Raw genomic sequence first — 20,716 nt, 5'->3', positions numbered from 1 at the left:
ACTCCTTCTACCTGCCACTGTTATGTTGAAGATAGCAGCCACCCTTAAACACGCTGCCCTGTCCCTTTAAGTTATTTTGCTGTCAATTTGCAAGTTTAAATTAAATTACTATTTTAAATGTTTATGCTAACCTAAGTTATTTTAATGAAATCAATTGGGAAACAATGCCACAAACAGTAGAGAAGATAAATCAGAGGGGACAGTTGGCTCCTGGAGGGCTGACACAGGCTGCTATCTTCTTTAGCTAGAAAAGCTGCATTTTGGGGAAAAAGTTGAAGTGGACCCTTAATGTTATAGCTATAACACTTATTTTGGTGCAAGATGGCCCATTTCTACATAGGTCACATTTATTCCTGATTAAAAGCATCCACATGGGAAATTATACACAGGATTGTAGCAGTAAAGCTGCACAGATACAACCATACTGGTAAACTGCTTCATCTAGACAAGTTGTACCTTTTTCCTTCCATATATAATTTCCCTAAAATCAATGTATTATCAATTTTGCTTCAAGGGAGAAGTAACTAGAACAATTTGCAATTGAAGAGAATATCTAAGCTAAAACACTACCAGCATGACACACTTTGCCAAAAAAGGGGTGTCTGGGGAACTTTTCTTCCAAAGTAGTTCTGAAACAGCACATTTTACTGCTACAATGCAGAGAGAGCTTGGGGAACTAAAAAAAGAGGTGAACACACAGTTGTACACACAGATACAAAAAGATATCTGGAATCCATCGTTCTCCTCCTAATTGACAGCTAGTTAAAGCCAAACACTCTCTGATCCAGTTACACTTGTAGTTTTTGGATGTCTTTATTGGCATAAGACCTACAAACACCAGCCAGTCATAATTAGAAGCATGTGAACTGGATGAAATTCAGTTTGCCATTAACTTTCAGACACTTGCATTCAGCTAGCATAATGGCTTAGAGACTTAATCATGTATCCCACAGCATGGAGCCGTGGAATTACATCCTTTCTTACACCAGCAAGGCATTCTACACTAAAGGCGATGCAAGTGTCTGGGCTTTAGTCTGGCCTCAAGGAAAAAGCAAATGAAAGAAAGACAGTGGAACTTTCTCAAAGCTATGCTAATATAGTATAAAATCCTTAATTGGAAGATTGTTGGAATCTGTACCGCAGATACCAATAAGCATTTATCTCAGAGGGTGTACATGACTTAAGCTGCACTGGAAACAGTGATACCAAGCCACAAGATCATGAGAGAGAACAGAGTCACTGGCCCAGCCCATTGGCTCAGTCTAATAGGTAACACAAGTCTCTTTACATTGCTCATCATCACAGAAACCATCAGTCCTCTTCCTGTCAACTCAGACTGCAACAAAGTGCAGTATTTCCCTTGAGCCTGTTATTTTCCTGGTGTATCACCCACGTGGACTAAAGCTATTTACCCATCCTCTGCCTCCCCATGTTCTGAGAGACTAAAACTCTTGCATTTTGAGGAAAACAGGCTCCTCTACCAGAGGACAAAAGGAGGAAATCTCCAGTGTATAAAAGCTTTGTACTCTTACAAATTAAAGCAGCTACCTTTGTTGGGCTTTAAAAAAAAATACAAACAACAACAAAAACAGCAACAAACTCAACAAGTTGAGCAAAGAATTCCTAACTTAATACACTTTTCATAAGAAAAAAAATGTTTCAAAATGAGCTGCACTTTAAGGATCATAGACACAGACCGCATCCCATTGCTGGGGCATCTTCACAATCCCCTGCCAATGGCACGTCTGTAGTGTCAACCACAGTGTTCAAACAACTGATGTGAAGCTGACTGTTGCAGATTCTATCCCTGAGTTTATACATGAGCTCTTGGGAGCATTTTAATTCAAATAGTCTTATTTCCTTTCAGAAATGAAAAAGCAAAATATAATACAACTGCAGCTAAGTTGGCTGCACTAATCAAAGCCACCTATCATTTGTTCTGAATAGAATGGTCTTCAAACCAAATCTTGGTGTTAAGTACATGTTCTGAAAAAGCTTTACTGAAATTGTAAAATGAGGGTATTGGTGGCAAAACTCACAAGTTTGAAACTGTTGCTCACCTAGGCTAGAATTGCACAGGCATACCTGGAAGGAAGAATCTGACCTTTACAAAGATATTATAATCCCTTTAAAATACATTACAGTATTAGCAACCAGTGTTTCCCTAACTGTTGCAAATCAGGAAATTACTCTGCCTCTGTATGTCTCACTGCCAAGTGCAAACTCACAAGCATAGACAAATACAACTCTCCTGCTGAGTAAAAAATTAATTATTACTTATTAGTTGTTTAACATTAATTTTTATGTCAACTGTTATTGCTGAGTTAAAAATATTATTCTTATTATTCCAACTTGATAAAGCTGAAAACAAGCTACCCAAACTTCAGAAATGGAATTTCACAACTTTAACTCAGCTAAAATACTTGGGGGGGGGGGGGGTAGGAGACGGATGGACATTCCAGAATATGACTATTTCTCCCAAGTAGGATTACCATTGTGCTCAGTCTATCGTAAGAGTCTTACTGACTTCAGCAGGAGGATAACTACACAAACATTGACTGCTTCTGAAAAGTCAATGCTATTTATTTACAGGGCTTACTGCACTGGGTACCTAGGAGATTTGCACATGAAGGAAGCAGCATCTGCCTACTTTTCTGTACCGTACTGGAAGAAAATACCTGAGTTCAGTCCTGTAAAATAGGAAATAAGCGGGAGGAAACCAAATGAGATACAAACCAAAACCAGTGACCTGAAAAGCCAGAGGCTGGCTAAGGGGTAAAAGTGTAGTGATGTTCTGAGTACACAAGGTATTGCTGTGTGCAGCTGCAGCTACATCAGCAACCAGACTTGTGCAACTGCAGTGGGTCTGTAGAGTGAGACAGCTGGTGATGTGCACTACATGCTTTTTGAACCTGATCAAGTAGACTGAGCACCCACTTGCAGCTGGAATACTTACATCATATTTCTGGAGCCCTCTCACACACATGGGGCTCAGCCCACTCCGAGGGCAAATAACATTTTCTCTCCTGGCCATATGCTAGGGGCTTATCTGCCTCTAGGTTCCAGGAAGCTGCCTAGAGGAACTGGGGTAGTTACCAATAACCATTTGTGTTTAGATTTGGAAAAATACATAAGTAATATATCTACTCACGGAAGAACAATCAAGTGACATGAAGGAAGAGTATTTTATACAAGTACACAATCATTTCAGGTAAAACTTTATACTATATTAAGTTTAGTGAACGTTAACAGATTACAAAGAAGCACAGATGAGTGAATGCTGTAGGGAGCCAGATAGATACGAGCAGCAACGTAATACAAACTACTGTTTCCTGACCTCAAGAACTAACTGTATTTGCTAGTAGCAATGCTAGGTTATAATCCTCCATAAACTGGCGGAGAGGGACACATTTTATATTCTGCCTGTCTGATCCACAATGATAGACTATGTAGTCTGCTTTCTATGAGAAATAAGAACCTATTATGATGAAAGTTAACTGATCCCACCACTATACTTAGGAAAAAAAAAATACTTTAAAGTAGCACAGAAGCAACCAAGACAAATCACATACCATCTAATGAGCAGGGCACTGGCATGTTCCTGGAGATCTGAATTCTTTTCTTGATTAAACAGTAGGAGTGGACTGTTTTGCAAATATTTAATTTTCAAGCTTCTAATTACAGTGGCTGAGTTTTCTCTCCTGAGAAAACAGGTGTTGACACAAGATCTGACAGTTCCTAGCAACTGGCATTTGCTGGTCCCTTTCTCAGTTTTACAGACAAAGAAAAAAAAAAAAAAAGGAAAAAAAAGCACAATCTAACCTAAGGGACAATTATTTGGGCTGTGTGTCAGGAATTTTTCTGATCTGTGTTTAGATGTTGAGTTGTTCATAATCTGCTCAGTTCTTCCAAGGACCGAAGTTTCAGCAAGCCCTATCCTGAATTAGCATTCTGGCTGAGAAAAACTTTACACATGAGTCAGTTAACAGGAAGCAATTAAATACATTTGCAATTGAATCTTTTTAGTATGGGGATTTCATCTTCTCATCTTCCCTGGGCACATCAAAAGGGGAAATAAAATGCATAAAAGAAAACAAAGTGACTATTTGCTGTACAACAACAATAAAAACCCACAACATTTCTAAACATATGCTGCTTCCACTTCAGATTTTAACTACAAATATGAGTAAAGTCAAATTTACAGTTAAGAGTACTTCCCCATCCATTTGCATGTTCTAATATTGCTAAAAAATTAATGTATTTGATGGAAGCAGAATAACTAGGAAAAATGCTACCTAACACACATTGTTTTGCTGTACTGCCTACATATAGCTAATTGCAGATTCCCTGCCTTCACTCTGAAAATCTCTTGCTTTCGTGGGTTTTATTCATTGTCCTTAATGTTATTTAAATGCAGGGCTTTGTCTGAATTACCATTTTATTGTAGTATTAAACTTGTGTTGAGACACATTAATAGCCCTGTGTTATCACACGTCAGTCAGTTCAGTCAATAATATATGTGACCTCTATATTTAGTTTATTTCTGTGTCATGCCCCCCCAATACTATTTGCTTATTCACTGGAGCTGTTGTAGTCTGTCAGCCAAATACATGCATTTTTGGTTTGAGTACTAATTTGGAAACACATAGTTCTTACCCACTGTGCTAGCCTATTGTTTATACCCCTACCGAGATGTGTTTTAAAAGTGCATTTTTGGTACAAAGCACTAAACACTCTAGAGGCTGCCCACTGTATATACACAGTAAAACTATCCTTTGTTCATGTTTCTGCTGCAATAACACAAAACCAGCTACGTGTTTTATACTACTAAAACACTCAACAGCTGAACCTGTCTTGCCTCAATTTTTCTCTGATCTTGAAATGTTATTATGTATTGTCCCTCCACCCCTCTCATTAGATCAAGACAACTCTATTAATATAATCTAGATGCTTTGATATCCTCAAATGAAAGATGATAGTTCTTGACATCAAAGTATCACATCTGCATCACACAGCTCAATTTTAAACAGAGATACCCTATCCAGCAAGCGTACACTGGAACTGAAAGCTGACCAGCTCAGATGGAGGTTGTGCTGTCACAGCTATATAACTTGAGTGATCTGAGCTCACATCCCTATAGATATTTCTTGAAACTAGCTATTTCAGAGCTATCTGAAGGAGTTCAAAATGGCACCAAGCAACATGACATATGTATTAAAGTTTCTTTTTTAAAAAAAATCTCGTTCAAACCTATTCTTTTTTATATTTAATTACTTGCTATGTAAATAAGAAATCGGTTCAATGTCGGTGTAGTTTTTACTTCCACATCACTCAAAGACATGACAAATTCAGACATGAATTCAGTCAGAAGGGACTTCTGAAAATGTCTGGCGTGACATGGTGTAACGTGGAATCCAAAATACAAGGGCATAGAAGTTAATATATTTACAACAGGGATGGATCCAGATGATTCTGCCTGAACTGCACAAAATGCATCCATTTTTACAGCTGTCAAGGGATATAAGTGATGCACAATTATTTAGGTCCCCATGGTGATCAGCAGTGGTGATCTTCCTCGGTTTCACAGATTGTGTCTTCACAGCACCACATGTGTTTTCTTTACACTTCTATGCATTTCAGGTTGTTAAATTCTGCCAAACCCACCATCTTCAATAATGCAGAATACTTTGGTTCTAGATCCTGGAAGTCAGAAAGTGACCAATGATAGGACCTGCAGGAATGGTGTCAAGCTGCTGCAGGAGAGGTTCAGGCTAGACATCAGGAAGAGGTCCTTCACTGAGAGGGCTGTTGCACACTGGAACAGGCTCCCCAGGGAAGTAGTCACTGCACCAAGCCTGTCGGAGTTTAAGAAGCATTTGGACTGTGCACTTAATCACATGGTCTGAATTGTTGAGTAGACCTGTGCGGTGCCAGGAGTTGGACTCGATGATCCTTGTCGGTCCCTTCCAACTTGTGATATTCTGTGATTCTAAACTCACAAAGATCTTCACAACAGGGAAAGGAGACACCAAGGCCTGTGCATATGAAGTAGTCATTGTCCCAACAGATGGGCTATGCCCATGGTGCAGAAAAAGACAAAAATCCACACAAGGTTAAAGAATCAGAAAACTGTGGAAGAAAATGTATTTCAATACAAGTCTGGCGTTTAGTCTGCACTAACCCTGTGAATTTGCTAGAATACAGAGGGTCTGTTCAGATACATGGTTGTTACACCCAGGCACTGGTCCATCTTCTCAGGATTCCATCTCCAGCTCTTTTTCTTATCTACTTCCACGAGAAAGGTATTGCAACTTCTCTGATAAACTGAATATAAACTTCCTCTTCAACCCTAGGAACATTTCTGACTCATTTAAAAACTCTGCTCAGTATTTGTGTCCCTTGAAGCTCTGAACAAGGCACAAAATTCTAGTGACCATGCTGTCCCCAGAAGCAAGATACTTTCCCATTTATGTTTAAAACACCTTTCTCCATTTACCTAAAAGATCATGTTTCCTTTCAGCCACAACACTGTATTGAGAGCTCAAGTTTACAGGCTTTCTTATGGCAGCCCCATGAATGTGGCCTGAGTACTTACTTTCAAAATCAAGTCCCTGCAGTCTAGGCTCATTATTCCCAAGCAAGTGACCTTGCATTCGTTTTATTAACGACAATCTTCTGCAATTGTGATCAACTGACTAACTTACTAGGATAACTCAATAAAAGTAACCTGTGTGCTCTTTTGTTGCTACTCCACCAATGTTTGCAAAGCCTGTACATTCTGCAAAAAAATAAAAATAAAAAATTACACTTAAAACAATTAAAATCACTTATAATCACATTAAAAGTTAGACCACAACTCAGTCTTCCTTACTCACCCTACAAAAAGAGCATTGGTTACTGATATCTCTGCCTTATTTACTATCTTTTGAGATCTACCAACCAATCAATTTTTAAAAGACACCCAGCAAAATCCAAGCTTTCGAATCAAAATGTCATGCAGTATTAAGTTCTGAAGAAGTTCAAGCATACAATGTCAGTTAATTTGCCTTTATCAACCTGCCCATAATCCACTTAAAAAAGAGAGAGAGAGACTAAGTGTCTATTTGACAAATTATGCATTTCCAAATAACTATGTTAGCATTAACTGTGTTAGCATTAATTAAAATTTTAGCTGCCATCCCTTGCTGATGAATCAAGCGTTTTGTTATTTTATATAGAACCAATATCAGGACAATTTGCCTATAGCTTCCAGGTCATTCTTTTTTTACAACTTGTAAACAGGAAACAATATATAATGTTCATCAAATTCTGTGATATTTCTTTGATTTCCAACATTCTTTTAACTACTGACTCAGAAATCTACTCTAATGCTACGCTTTTTTTTTTTTAATAAGCATTCTTGGATAAGAAATTTATCACATTTTTACCACATTCTACTCTGTTACACAGGACAAGCCTCCTATTTCAGCTATACCCACAATATATAGGATAGGTATCTCCACATATTTCATGCCAAAGAGTTATCAGATGTACCAGGTGAACACCTCATTCTGTGTTTTTGTTGTTTATGATGTTTCAACAATCACCTTTATTTCAAACCATAGCATTTAAAGAAGGCCTAGCTAGCTATTTCATTACTTTCTAGCAGTGAGTATTATCTTGTGATATTCCACCAAGTCCTACAGTGAACAAAATACCACAAAGATTAATTCGATTTTGTAGTTAGAAGGCAGCCCACAACTAGATTTCTGCTTCAATGGAATCCCCTTTCTAAAGGAGGGAAGTATATTGCCTTTAAAGCTATTTGAGTATCTGAGGCCTTCCAAGATCATCTCAGCTTACCTGTGAGAAAGTCAAGTCTGTGACAGGCAGGAGTGAGCAGATAATCAATAGCAAAGCAGACTCTGCTCAGAGAGGGAGGGAGAGAGGCTATTTACCTTGGTAACAGACTAAAGGAGAAAGTCTACTGATATCTACTGACAGAGAAGAGCAAAAGGATTACACCTTTACTAATGTGGTAATAATGAGTTTATATAAACTAAGGAAATGCAAACTTTTCAGACACGTGCAACAACTAAATCTAGGAATATTTTAGAACTGGCACAGATAATACAACAGGATAAGAGTCTCCTTTGTTACCAAGTTCTACACCACTTATAAATGCACAAACAACTTTGTACTCTAAGGAGGAAATAAAAAGGTCTTGCTCTCCAGAGAGGACATTCATGTTCTGGCACATACCTGAAATGAAAGAACCTCACAGTCACCTTGACACACAATTTCTGCCTCTCAAGTTCATACTACCATTCCCTTTTCTAAGGAATCTCTCTGCAGAGCAGGAAAAATATCTGAGTTTTGCAGGTTGGTTTCTCTGGGAGAAGAAAGTTAATGGCACAGAGGCTGTTAATGCTCTTCTACACAAAAATCCCCCAAACAATCCCATCTTCCAGGATTTTCAGCTCTCAGTCAGCTCTCATTTCTCAAGGAGCAACTCCAGACCCAGAACAGAGCTTAATTTGAGTTGGGGCAAACACTCTTTTGCCTAACTCCCTTTATCCAGGTTCTTGCATAGCCAAAAGTTAATGGTTTCTTTCTGGTAGGACTGAAAATTTACCAGCACACCAATATGAAGAAACTGTAAAGCTCTGTGCAGAAGCATTGCTTGGCAATATTCCCTGTATCACAGGTATGAGTCTGTCAGTATTTTGCTACACCACTTCTCAGACAAGCTCTTTGTATCACAGGGCGGAGCTCTTTCATCATTATTCTGTGTAGAGGAGAGGGTCTAACAGATGAACTTAATGATATTTAAACAAAACAAAAATATAAAGTTTCAACAAAATCCAGACTTAATTTCAAAATTAAATAACCTAAATTAAGCTAATTTTCTGCACAGAAATTAGAATCTGTGAGAAATTCTAGCAATACATTCCACTGCTCAAAAATGGAAATGTTCCTGAACCCACAATACACAAATCCTGAATTTCAGCCAGCTTCAGTAAACAGTTTATCAACACTCATTACTCACAGTCAGTGTACCACTGCACACAGCCCTAACATATGCTGCCTGACACCAAGCCTGCCTGGAAAACGAGCGACTGCACTGATGATCTGGTTACTTAAGCCTGAGAGCTAAGAGACATAAAGGAGACAAATCTGTAATTATAGCCCGGTTACTATGCAAATACTTAAGCACACTATCTTGGTAAGAAATCTAGGTCTTCCCTCTCAGAACAATTTCATTATTAGAAACGATTATTGCCTTTATTCTACCACTGTAATATTTCATGCATCTTATACAGCACAGATAAGGAGCAAACAAGAACAAACAGCTTTTACCTCTGCAGTCCTTACTGGCAGCATCAAAAACACAGCCCTGAAAAGACCAGACATAAGAAATACCCAGGGATTTTAAATCTGTGGTTAGCAGAAAGCCTGAATAATAAGTCACATCTCATATCTTAAGACTGCAGATATTTTTAACAAGTTCATGAGCCTTTATGCAGCTGAACCTGCACGGGTCAGACACTCACCGTGATTCCTCATGTCATGCAGGTGGTGAGTCTGTAATGGATCATTAACATGTGGTCCTGGCTGTGAACAGTTTTTTAAGCATGTTTTCTTCTGCTGGTATTTTTGACTGGGTTTGTGCCACAGAATTAAGACAAGAATTCACTGAGGAGTACCTATTAGAAAGGCGAGTACTATACAAAGGTTGCTTTTGGTCCTGGCCCCGGTAAGCAGGGCAGTAGGGAGTGGGCAGGCAGATGCACCAGGAATGCACTGATACAGACTTTGCTGTTTGATGGGATTATTGCTGACAGTCACCAAGAATGACACTGGATGTGCTAGGACGAATGCTATGCGGACACAACTGGGGTAAGCATACTGTATTGGATAAGCACATCAGACCTAGCTACGCATAGCATGGTTTTATCTGTAGTGTAGGCAAGCTGCTTTAAAGCAGCTTGGCTGAAATATAATTCAGAAAGGAGAAAAATCCACAGGCAAAGACTTGCCATTGAAAGTGTCCTGCACCTTAGCCACAACTTCATTATCTCACATTCACTGGACTACTTCAAAAATCCAATGTTATTCACAGACACAGAGTTTTCACAGAATCAGCAGACGAAAAGGAAAAGATGCTTAAAAAGAACACTCTGCTCAAGGAAGTGAAAAAGCGAGATGTCCTGAGTACTTCATCTAGTCCCTCATGTTTATTACAGGCAAAGTAATTTCTCTCTCTTCGCATAAATGGAGCAGGTACTGCGTCTCTCCCCAGAGCACCAGAAGCCACAAGGGCAGGCTAGATTAAGCCTACAGGACTGATGCAACCTTGTGTGAGGCACTACTTCATGAAGGGGTGAGTTAGCAACATGTGTTTTGCAAAATATTTTGTGTGCATCTTCTCTCATGAAAACAAAAGCAGTAATCGTGGGAAGATGTTTTGATTTTTTTCTGTGCTGCTGCTACCTTCTGCTTAGATGTAAGCACTGTATCAGGCAATTCACAAATGATACCTCATCCTGCAAATGAATGTTGGAGTTACACATTAAAGATCACCAGGATATTTGCAGAAAGGATAATAGAGATCTGGACAAAGCATACATAATAGTATCTGATACATGGAAACAGATGTGTTTGTGAAGGCAGATATAGTCACTGTAATTTTTTTGCATTTTCCTGCTTGCTATCTTTTCTCATTTGAAGGACATATCTGTATTAGTTTCCAAACAGTGAGCCTATTGTTCCACATGTTCTACAGCTCCTGAATCACACTAATTTGTATTACTACATTTTTAATTTTATGATTGATATGTTGGCTTTGCAAACTGACTGTCAGAATAATTCATATAGTATTAAAAAACCCAAGCGTACAGTAGTTTTATTAATGCACCCTTAAAGAATAATGAAACCTTCAGCCTTGCTCTAATGAATTCTGGTGAAACACTTATGAATGATACTATTCATATGTGCCCGTCCCTCAGGTGGGGAGGAGAGTGAGGGAAGAGAAAAAGAAAGGAACAAAAAAAGCAAAGAATTCTAGTGATAAAATGGAAACATTTTCTAAAATAACCTTCCAATATTAAGTCCCGGTAGGAGAAATAGTAGCTTCAAACATCCACTTATTTATTCCATGGCACCACAGAATTATGAAAGATTGTTTCTTGTTTTGTTTCACTTAAAACCCCAGGCACAGCTGTTCCAGACTCTGTAACAGTACTGAGGCAAAATCTGTATACCTAAGGTCAAGTCCTGAAGCCCTAAATCAGGTTTTCAATTGGCATTTTGCTTCAGGGGCAAATACTGTTCTCAGCCCATATTTATGGCTCTAGAGACTCATCAGCATACTATGAACATGATTCATGTGAGTACAGGAAGGTTTGAAGCCCTGTGTATGAAAAAAGTACACATGATGCATGTGTAGGATTTGTTTTCAGATGGCCTAGCTACGTATGACCAGCAGAAGGAAGCAATGAGATTACCTACCAGTCAGTGTGAGGCTCCATTTCATATTTCTGCCCAAGGACACTACTTCTGATATTGCACTGTAAAATGTCAGTATATTGGGATTCCCTCAAAATCTGTTGTTTAATAACTTTCATTAGGAACAAGACAGAGTTACAAGGCACATACCTAGATTCCTACCTGCTGTTAACGTGTCAGGAAGTATTATGCAGAAAGGGTAAAAGTAAAAACTATGTGTTTATAGTGTCCAGGCTAGTTGAAGGGCAGACTTGATCAATAAAGTTACAAGAATAGATGGATGAGAATACCCCTTCTGAGAATACTTTGCTTCTGGCAACCCATATAGGACTTCAGAATAAAATCAAAATTCCGTAAGAGATGCTTAAAATTAGAAGTGTTGTGCTTTAATACAAACAAAACAAACAAAATAAACCGACAAACAGAAATAACAACCATACAACACAACCAAGGCAAACCAAGTAAAACAAAAAACCTACATTAAGTTAAACTGCACTAGTAGAGAAGGGATCTTTAAATCTTGTTTAAAGATACTAGGATAGAAAGGACTTTATTCGTCCCATAGATTTGAGATGGACCACCTTTGTGCAAGGTGTCTAATCCCCATCCTGTTCATGACTGAAGAAGTGCTGAGTACAAGGGAGGAGCACACCTATGAATCCAAAGCTGTGGAAAAAAATTCTCTTCTCTTTCTTCTTCCTCTCATGAGGAGGAAGAGACACAGCATCTCTGCCCTCAGAAGACAGGGAAGCACAATGTAAGAATGAGGAACTGGACTCTTGTTATCTATCACATCCTAATCTCAGAAACTCACTTCTTCCATGTCCTTCATATTTCTGAGACGGACAGCACATAAAGACCCAGAAATGAAAATGGCCTGAAGATTGTTGGTGCTTCTGCCTAGAAAAATCTCCAAGCTCTCTGAAGCTGATAATGTTGCAATGGAGCAGTAATCACGCTGCTGAAGCTCTGAAGAAATGTCCAAGCCAGAAATGACAGACAACTGAGTTTACAGGCTGTGCAGGGACGATGAGATTTCCTCCCTAGGAACAGGATAAGGAGAATAAGGTTATGCTCTACAAATATGGTGGACATATTGTGTTTTAAATTTTATTATGTTTATGCTCCTCATATATTCAATTTTCTGTGTCTTTCTTGTTGACAAGAAGGGATCTCTGCAAACCTGAAGTCTACAAAGGACAAGACAACAAAGATAAACATCTCTCTCTCGGGAATATCCTGAGGTGAGATGAACCTTCCAATCCCAGCCCCAACTCTGATGTTTTTCTTCCCTCAAAATACTCCAGATGGTGCAGTATTCAAGGATTACGCTGTAGGCCTGAGCCATCCAACACAATGGGTAGCTGACTGACTTCTTACGCAGTTTCCTCTGGTGCCTGCAGTGCCCTAATCAGTACTGGCTGTGCCATCAGAGAGGAGGATCTGACCACTCAACTTTGCCAGAGTTTATACAGTTATGCAAGTAACACCAGCATAAAATTACCAGGATGCTCCATATATTTGAAATATGAGGGAAAGTGCATTCTAACAAAGCTATAAATAGAAGAAAGGGTAAATCACAGAGTTTATTTGCTGGCCAACAGTCTAGTTCAGGCATATTGTTGAGAGGGATGGAAAAGTGGAGTACTTTAACACTTTGTGTGGCAGATGTATGGCAGCATTCACTGCCTGGGTGAAAACATCTTTGGTTTCATTCATCAGCTGTATGTATATCTACAGAAAGAACGACTGGAAACAGAATTTCGTGTTATGCAGAAATGTTGTTGGCTGGCTCTAGTCACTATATCCTAGCTTCTGACTAATATGCTGTAATGATGCCAGGCAGGTTGTTTCACTTGCCTCCTTTGTAACAGGCACAAAACTTATGCATCAAAATCTCAGGGGTATCTTACAACTTAATTACATACTATGTGTAAAGAACAGAATTAAGGAAATAACCAAATGATTGTCCCTTGAGAAATTCCAACATATCAGTAGTTGACTACTTTTCACCACTGTTCTGAGACATAGTATTTAGAAATATTAAATTTTCAATATTTTAGGCAAAGCAGTGGTGCATTCTTGAAGCAAAATACTTTGTTCTGACTCAGTTCAGTATTAAGCTGCCTTTCCCTCTGCAGCACATTGCTTTGCAGAAATTGTTCATTGGGTTTCTTGATGTCCATAATCTCCATGGGACCAGCCCACTGCCTAGATTAATCTTCCTGAAATTCTCCTTGCACCCAACACTTGGACCATACCACACCCCTCTATAAAGCAATGCTGCTGCACCACAGGAGACACAGGCAGGAAGCACAGCTCCTGGCAGAGTACAGTCACTGACTACAGCTCCTCGAAATCAGCATGCCAAAACAAAGAAACCTAAATATTTTATGACAGTTCATTTAACTGAAGTATTCCAGTTCAGGTCAAATCCAATGCAATTCATATACAACAGGTTCAACAGCCAGATCTATTTCTGTTGTTATCCTTTCAAATCACTTACCTGTGAAAATTCCACCTCTCTCTCTACATTAAAAACAGCGATGCAAACTCAAAACTGTCTCAATCCCTTAAAGACACATAAACAGTGTTGTTTTAATTCTGCAACTCCTGATGACTGGGATAAAACCAAGTTGCAACCAAATTTGCATTTGCAAATAGCGTAAAATTGTTACTGATTCCAACACTTGAACCTGAGACAGGAAAAGTGTTTTCAAAGAAATCAGGATAAAACAGAATAGATGGTGGGAGTACATTTCAACAGCAAAAAAATTCATTGTCACTGACTAAAGTCCATTAAAGTTTTCCCAAACACTAAGTAATTTTCAACGTTTCAGCTGCAGATGAGGAATAAGGAAAACATCTCAGAAAAAAAAAAAAAAAAAAAAGGATTTAAAGGCTACTTAAAAGGTTTACTAATTTTAGTGTCAGCTGTATACAAAGATGGCTCCTCACTTGGTTTTCTCTGCTTTTTTCCAGTTGGTAACACTACTCAGTTTCTCCCCTTTCTCCCCTAGAGGAGCATTCACTGCAATACCACCAGAGTGGTTTACTTGCAAAAACTATGAGCTACTGTTTTTTGTTGTTGTTGTTGTTGTTGTTTTTGACTGCAGTATGACACGAAATTTTACAAGGAAGAACATATTTCTTAGTTCTTTAAGTACAGATGAGTACACAAGAAACAGATGATGAATGCTGATATATGGGTATGTCAGCCAAGACTAAAGACTTGAAACGGGAACCAGATCCAGCAAAGTGTTGAGTTCCCTGTTATACTAATAGCACATTAGGATGCAGACCATTTTTGCAGAAATGTGAAGAAAAATCCTAGTGATTAGAAAAAAAGATTATTGTCTGCACTGTCTTGGGGGTGGGGTGGGGTGAGGTTGGCTCAGAGTTTCTTCTAATTTTCCTGCCATACTCCATCAATATAAAAACACTTGGGTCATACATGACACAGTACTGCCAGATAAGAGATGTGTATACTGGATCTTACAAAAATTTTTTTTGACATGACTAGCAAGAATTATTCAAGACTGTAATCCTGATCTATAAGACAAAGCCCAGTGCAGTCAAAACAAAACAGCAACAAACCCCCATCTGCAATGAAGCTGACAAGCCAGCCAAAGCTAGTGGCTCAGAAGTCCCAGTACACAGTCCCTCATATACGTGGTGGGAAGAGGATGACAGGAGGGCACAGAAAGCTGAAGGAGGTACCAGCCACTTCAGTTATCTGGAAAGCATCTAATTAAGTGCACCAAATCAATGGCTGGAAGTCATTTCTACATCTCATGTTTCTCTTTTGAATGCTATGCAATAGATTCTATTTTAGTATAATAACACAAGAAACTGTAATGCACTGATACTGTGCAGAAATTTTAGAATGGAGCCATGGCAGGCTACAGATACATATTTCTCAGACCTTACTGAAGAATGTGATGCATGGTGCCTACTCTAAAGAAAGTCAAATGTTTCTTACTTTTCTCCATCTTTCAAAGGGTATCTGCATCATGCCACAAAATGCTAAGCAAAAAAAAATTCCAAGCCAGTAAATAAATAATCAATAAATCAATTATTTTCTCTTTACAAAACATTAGCTGATACTGGTAAAAAAAATAAAGTAAGCATTCCAGCTTTCAACTCTCTGTATTTACTAGTTCAGCAATAGGAAAAGGCCCTAAAAGGGATGTTTATGCTTAACCATTAACAAGTACTAATTGTACAGCAGGACTCAAAATGTTTCTTAGAAACTCAATCTCAGTTGTCCACCAGAGTATTTTTAGTACCAAACTTTTTTAACATATAAAAAAAGAAACCTTTTCCTATGCTAGTACCCCTATCATTTCCTGATTGAGACCACCTGAACAAAATCTGTTACTTATCCACATCTTGGGTACAGAGCTAGGCTGGTAGAAGCTCCCCCACTGATGAACTTAGCCCTGTTCATAAGGATATTCTTTGAAGGTTAGCAATGAGTTTCTTCTTCATGCTCTGTGCAATTGCTTCTTTATCACTGTCAAATAGCATGAGCAATTTGCGGTTTTATGGTAGGGGCACTTTTCTATTAAAAGGAATTAGATGAACCACTTCCTGCATCTCGGGCTGAATAACTGTAAAATAATTGCACTTTCTATGAACATGGGGATGATTTAAAATAGTATTTTGGAGGTACCAAATTTTACTAACAGTCTGCAGTGTACTACTGCATGCAATGTTTCCTTCCTAAACCAAAACAAGCACATACTGGCTTCATCTAGGTAGAAATTAGCAATCCCACACATTTACTTGAATCGTGCTGAAGAGCAGTACATATTGTCATTTGCTGTTTGTTAATATCAGTTTTATGTTGTAAATTTGTAACATAAGAGGAAGGAGATTCTGGCTATTCTGGTAAATGCACAGAACTTTGGGTTTGCAAAACAACCACCCCTACCCCTGGCCTTTCAGAAAGTGCTCAGTTTGAACCCAAGGACACTTACTACCCCATCAGAACTCTGCTCATTGAAGCGTTTTTCAGTAAACACCACTTGGTACTCTGGCAGTGCCAAAAAAACTAATTAACATTTCGAAAGACTAATAAATGAAAAAAGAGAGGAAAAAGAAATGTTTCTAGAAACTTTCATTCTCATTCCATTTATCTGTTCATTGAAATAGTGGCAAGTGTCACCACATCACAGTATCAATAATGTGCATACTGTATCTTTACACACCAACTCTTCTCTTTAACCAGAAAAAGAAGATGGAAAGAAAAAGATAAATATAATATTATTGCTGGATTTATATACTGCAGCAGAAATAAAATGAATACACAACTATTGGATTTGTCAAAGACAAATTTGGGTAGTGGCAAACACCATCATATTTCAGAAAAACGGGCTGTGTTCTCTAGTCTGTTAGATGAAGTGTAGATACAAGTTCAACATTAAAACAAACAAACAAACAGAAAAACAAAATCTAAGATGAAAGAGGAAATGTGGAAAAAAAATAGCCAAAAACTCCGAACACTCACAGGGAAATTCATTACTTTCTAAAAAGAACGATCAGCTCCAAGCATCGTTGTCTATTTTGCAGCACATTCAGACAGAACTAGTCTAGCAATAACATGCTACAAATATTCCTAGAGCTTCACCAGCCCTGTGCTTGGTCTGTCTAGGTTTTATTTATTTATTTATTGAACATGCAAGTTTAAGGTTGATTCAGTTCTCCTTTGCAACCCCCTTTATTTTCAGAGGTTGTGTAGCTGGATTTACAGTGACTGGTTATTACAAGAAGGAGAGGGAGGAGGGTACAATCCTACAAGCCTAGGAAAATTGCAAGAATAAATCATGATGGAGACTTTTTCTTTTATTACATTAAAAACAAAACAAAACAAAATAAAACACAACAGTATAAATAAAAGACTGCAAACAAGAACGAAACAGAAATCAGGAATAATTCTTTCATCTATTCCTTCCTAATTCCTGCTAAAGCTTTTTCTATCTTTAGTCTGGAAACATAGCCTTCTAAAAATCTATTAATATTCTTCATTTTCCCTAGCTAACTGTCATTATTAGAGAAAGTGAGAAATGGCTGTCAAGCTCAAAAGCAAAATCAAGCATGTTCTAAATCCCCTACAGCCACACTTGTTCCATATAAGGACATTGCTGCTATTGTAGCAGTAAGCAGAGTAAATAATTAAAAAATAATAATTTAAAATGTTAATAATTAACAATCCCAAAGCTCCATATTTTTTTCACACAGTTTGCTCTCCAAAATGCAGAAAGGTTCTTTTATTCCACACAGCACTTACCAATGCCCAGGTCACCAGAGAGCAGGAAGTTTAGATCTCATAGCTTGTATTGTATTATTGGGAGAACACATTTAAACAAGACAAAAATCTATACCCAAATGGTACAGATCAAATAAAAGATCAGCAGGGATTCATCAAAATAGAAGATTGCACTCTGAAAGATGTCTACGTGCTTCCTTCCTAAGCACTCAAAGGACAAAGCACGATCTGTCAGCGTTCAAGAACTTTGCCCTTCTTAACTCCAGAGAGCAACCAGGGGAGAAGAAATATGAATGTCTTCTCACAAGAAGCAGACTTAAATATAGTCTGGAATTAGTTCGTTAGTTCATATTCCAACTGTAGGGTCAGACTTTAATGACAAGGCCAATTCAAGCCCAGTAACTTCCAGTCATAATCACAAATTCAGCGCCACACAGACATGGCCAGAAATGAAACAGCCTATTTCACTACTCTTGGCTTTCTGGGAAATGTACTTTTAATCTGTCTGGCTGAAAGTCATTTCAAGTTATTTAGGGTTGACAATTCTCAGTGCAGCTCAGATTAAATCTGGCCAGATTTTCCAGTGCTGTGAACACAAAACTGGTGCTGGACCTCCAATAATATCATTGTTTCACCTTCTTGACAGTTTTTCAAAATGCACTGGTACCCAAAATGCAGAACACTTCTGAAAATCTGGCCCTTCCTCTCTGCCCATCATGCTGAAGTTAAACCATCTCAAGAACAGGACCTTGGAAGAAACTTACACTTTATCTTCACCTGTGTTCTTAATCAAGGCAGGACCTCCTCTGCCTTTGCTTGGAAGTGGCTTTTCTAAACATCTTGACTTTGACTAGACTGGTAAGTCATCCTTCAATAATTGTTTTAATGACAATTAAAAAGCTGTATTTCTGATCATTTAAATTTCAGCCCTAAGGCAATGAACTACTGGCAAAAGAGGAGCAGTCCCAGTGAAATCTAGGATTTCCTTGTCTGTCTCTCTCTCTTTTATTTTTTCACCAAGTAATCTCAGAGAAGCAGGGTTTGCAGGGCGAGGTAATGTACTTCATTAAACCAAATGATGCTACTAGGAAAAGCAGACAAGCTTTCAGACACACAGTTCCTTCAGGTCAAACATCAGGTCAATAATTCTCAAAATACTGCAAAAGTGTACTTATCTCCAGTGATAGCAAATGTGCTTTTGAGCTTTACCAATGCTTATTAAACCGTTAACATTCTGGTTTGGAAATGGATGCAAGTTCTACACAGCACTGGAGCAGAAGACTTCTCTGTTGGGGCTTACAGACCACAGACAGCACAGGCTAAAAAATCCCTCCCTGGTCTGTGCAATAAACACCCATTACGTACAGTACAATGAAAATATTTTCCCTTCCATTATTTCAAAATATTTTATTTGATGTCACTGAATTCCTCATAGGATATTTTGATTTTATTTTTTCTTAATGCCTGAAAATAATATATGCCAAAACATCTTCTCCACACCCGTTCCTCACCCTTTAATTATTTCCACCATCTTTCCAGTCACTTTTTCAAGAATCTTTGGAAAATCCTGTACTGGACCTTACCTCTGCACTTGTCACTCCTTATCTTGCCAGAGCTAACTTTGATCTGTCAAGTCACTGGACTGCACACAGAACTGCATGTGGTGCTGGTCAGTAAGCGCAAGGGGAGGAAGGCTGTGCTCACTGCCCCCAAGGACAGCCTCTCTCTGAGCTTTGCACCTCAGCTAGGAAGCGGCAGCTCTGCCCCAGCACCTGTGTGCTCAGCACTGCCGAAGGCTCAGATTCAGCGAGCCAGGGAAACCCAAATGTTGGGGTGAAGAAGGGGATTGACATTGAGCCAAGCCTCAGAGGAAGAGGAAAGCCTTCCCTCCCCTAGGAATCTATGGGCAGATCATGGAGAGCCTCAGCAGGACACAGACAGTTGCTGGACTGCAAAGAAAGCCTGGAGGAAACCCTGTATTGACAAGCAGAATATAATTGATTTTTAGCCTTTCATTTACCTTCTTTTTCTCTCTCTCCCAAAATCTGTGCTTTCTCCTTCTAAAGAGATGCTTTATTATTCTGTATTATCATGAAACATACGTAAAGAAATTAGAAATCTTTGGTCCCTTTCTGGCACATTCACTTTGAAAAAGGGGAAGATAAATTTAGCTGTTCGTTTCAAGGAGAACATGAGATCTAATCACTCTCCCCTTCTTCCGACCAGGTTTCAACACACTTTGAGAGTATTTTGGAAGGAAGAAATTGTCTCTTACTGTGCTTTGTGATTCTGGGTGCAGCATTTCAACAGCTGTTCCTGTTTGCTTATAGAGAGAACAAAGATACTTCTAAATTCTGATTTCTCAACTCCCTGAGGCTCTGTTATGAAGTATTTAGCAAGTGACAACAATCCCATTTATGACATTCTAAATTACTACTGATAATTCCACATGGCTTTAAAGGGGGCCCCGACATACCAGAGGCTCTGTCTTTTAGGTAAAATATAGAAACTAGATCCTTCTGTTCTCAGGAATCAGAAGCTCCTACACAACCCAGTTGGTAAGGTTGGTGTCCTGGCCTAACCACCCTGAGCACTGTTCTCTGTCTTCTCACTCATCCCCAAGCATTCCTCCTCCAACCCAAGGACAGATTAGGCAGGAAAAATGCAACATGCAGATGTACAATGTCCCAAAGGTATGCAAGCACAGTAATGGGCTTACAGAGCCCCACAGTATTTACACCATGCTAAATTCAGGAAAATAAAAGGTACGATCTACACAAACCATTAAATCCTTACTTGGAAGCTTTATTCATGTAGGACTAAAAATACCACACACACACACACATATATATAGAATTATGAAGTACAAATACACAACTATGAACATAAACAATGTACTTCACCATGAAAAAAAAAATAACTATGAATTAACCACCTGATTTCAAGTACATAGGTGTA

General features: G+C 38.6%; 1 long non-coding RNA gene across 1 annotated transcript in view; it reads left to right on the top strand.

Annotated features, from left to right (window-relative positions):
* Window positions 1-20,511, top strand: part of LOC309882944 — a 96,453-nt gene extending 75,942 nt beyond the window's left edge. Inside the window, exons 3-4 of the long non-coding RNA XR_014318385.1 lie at window positions 18,405-18,616; window positions 19,985-20,511. This is a non-coding gene — a long non-coding RNA (uncharacterized lncRNA). The remainder of the gene's footprint in view (window positions 1-18,404; window positions 18,617-19,984) is intronic.
* Window positions 20,512-20,716: the final 205 nt, after the last annotated feature.

This window comes from Aythya marila (assembly GCF_965140915.1).
Source record: "Aythya marila genome assembly, chromosome: 13".
Taxonomy (NCBI): Eukaryota; Metazoa; Chordata; class Aves; order Anseriformes; family Anatidae; genus Aythya; species Aythya marila.
This window is presented reverse-complemented; position numbering and strand designations above follow the sequence as displayed.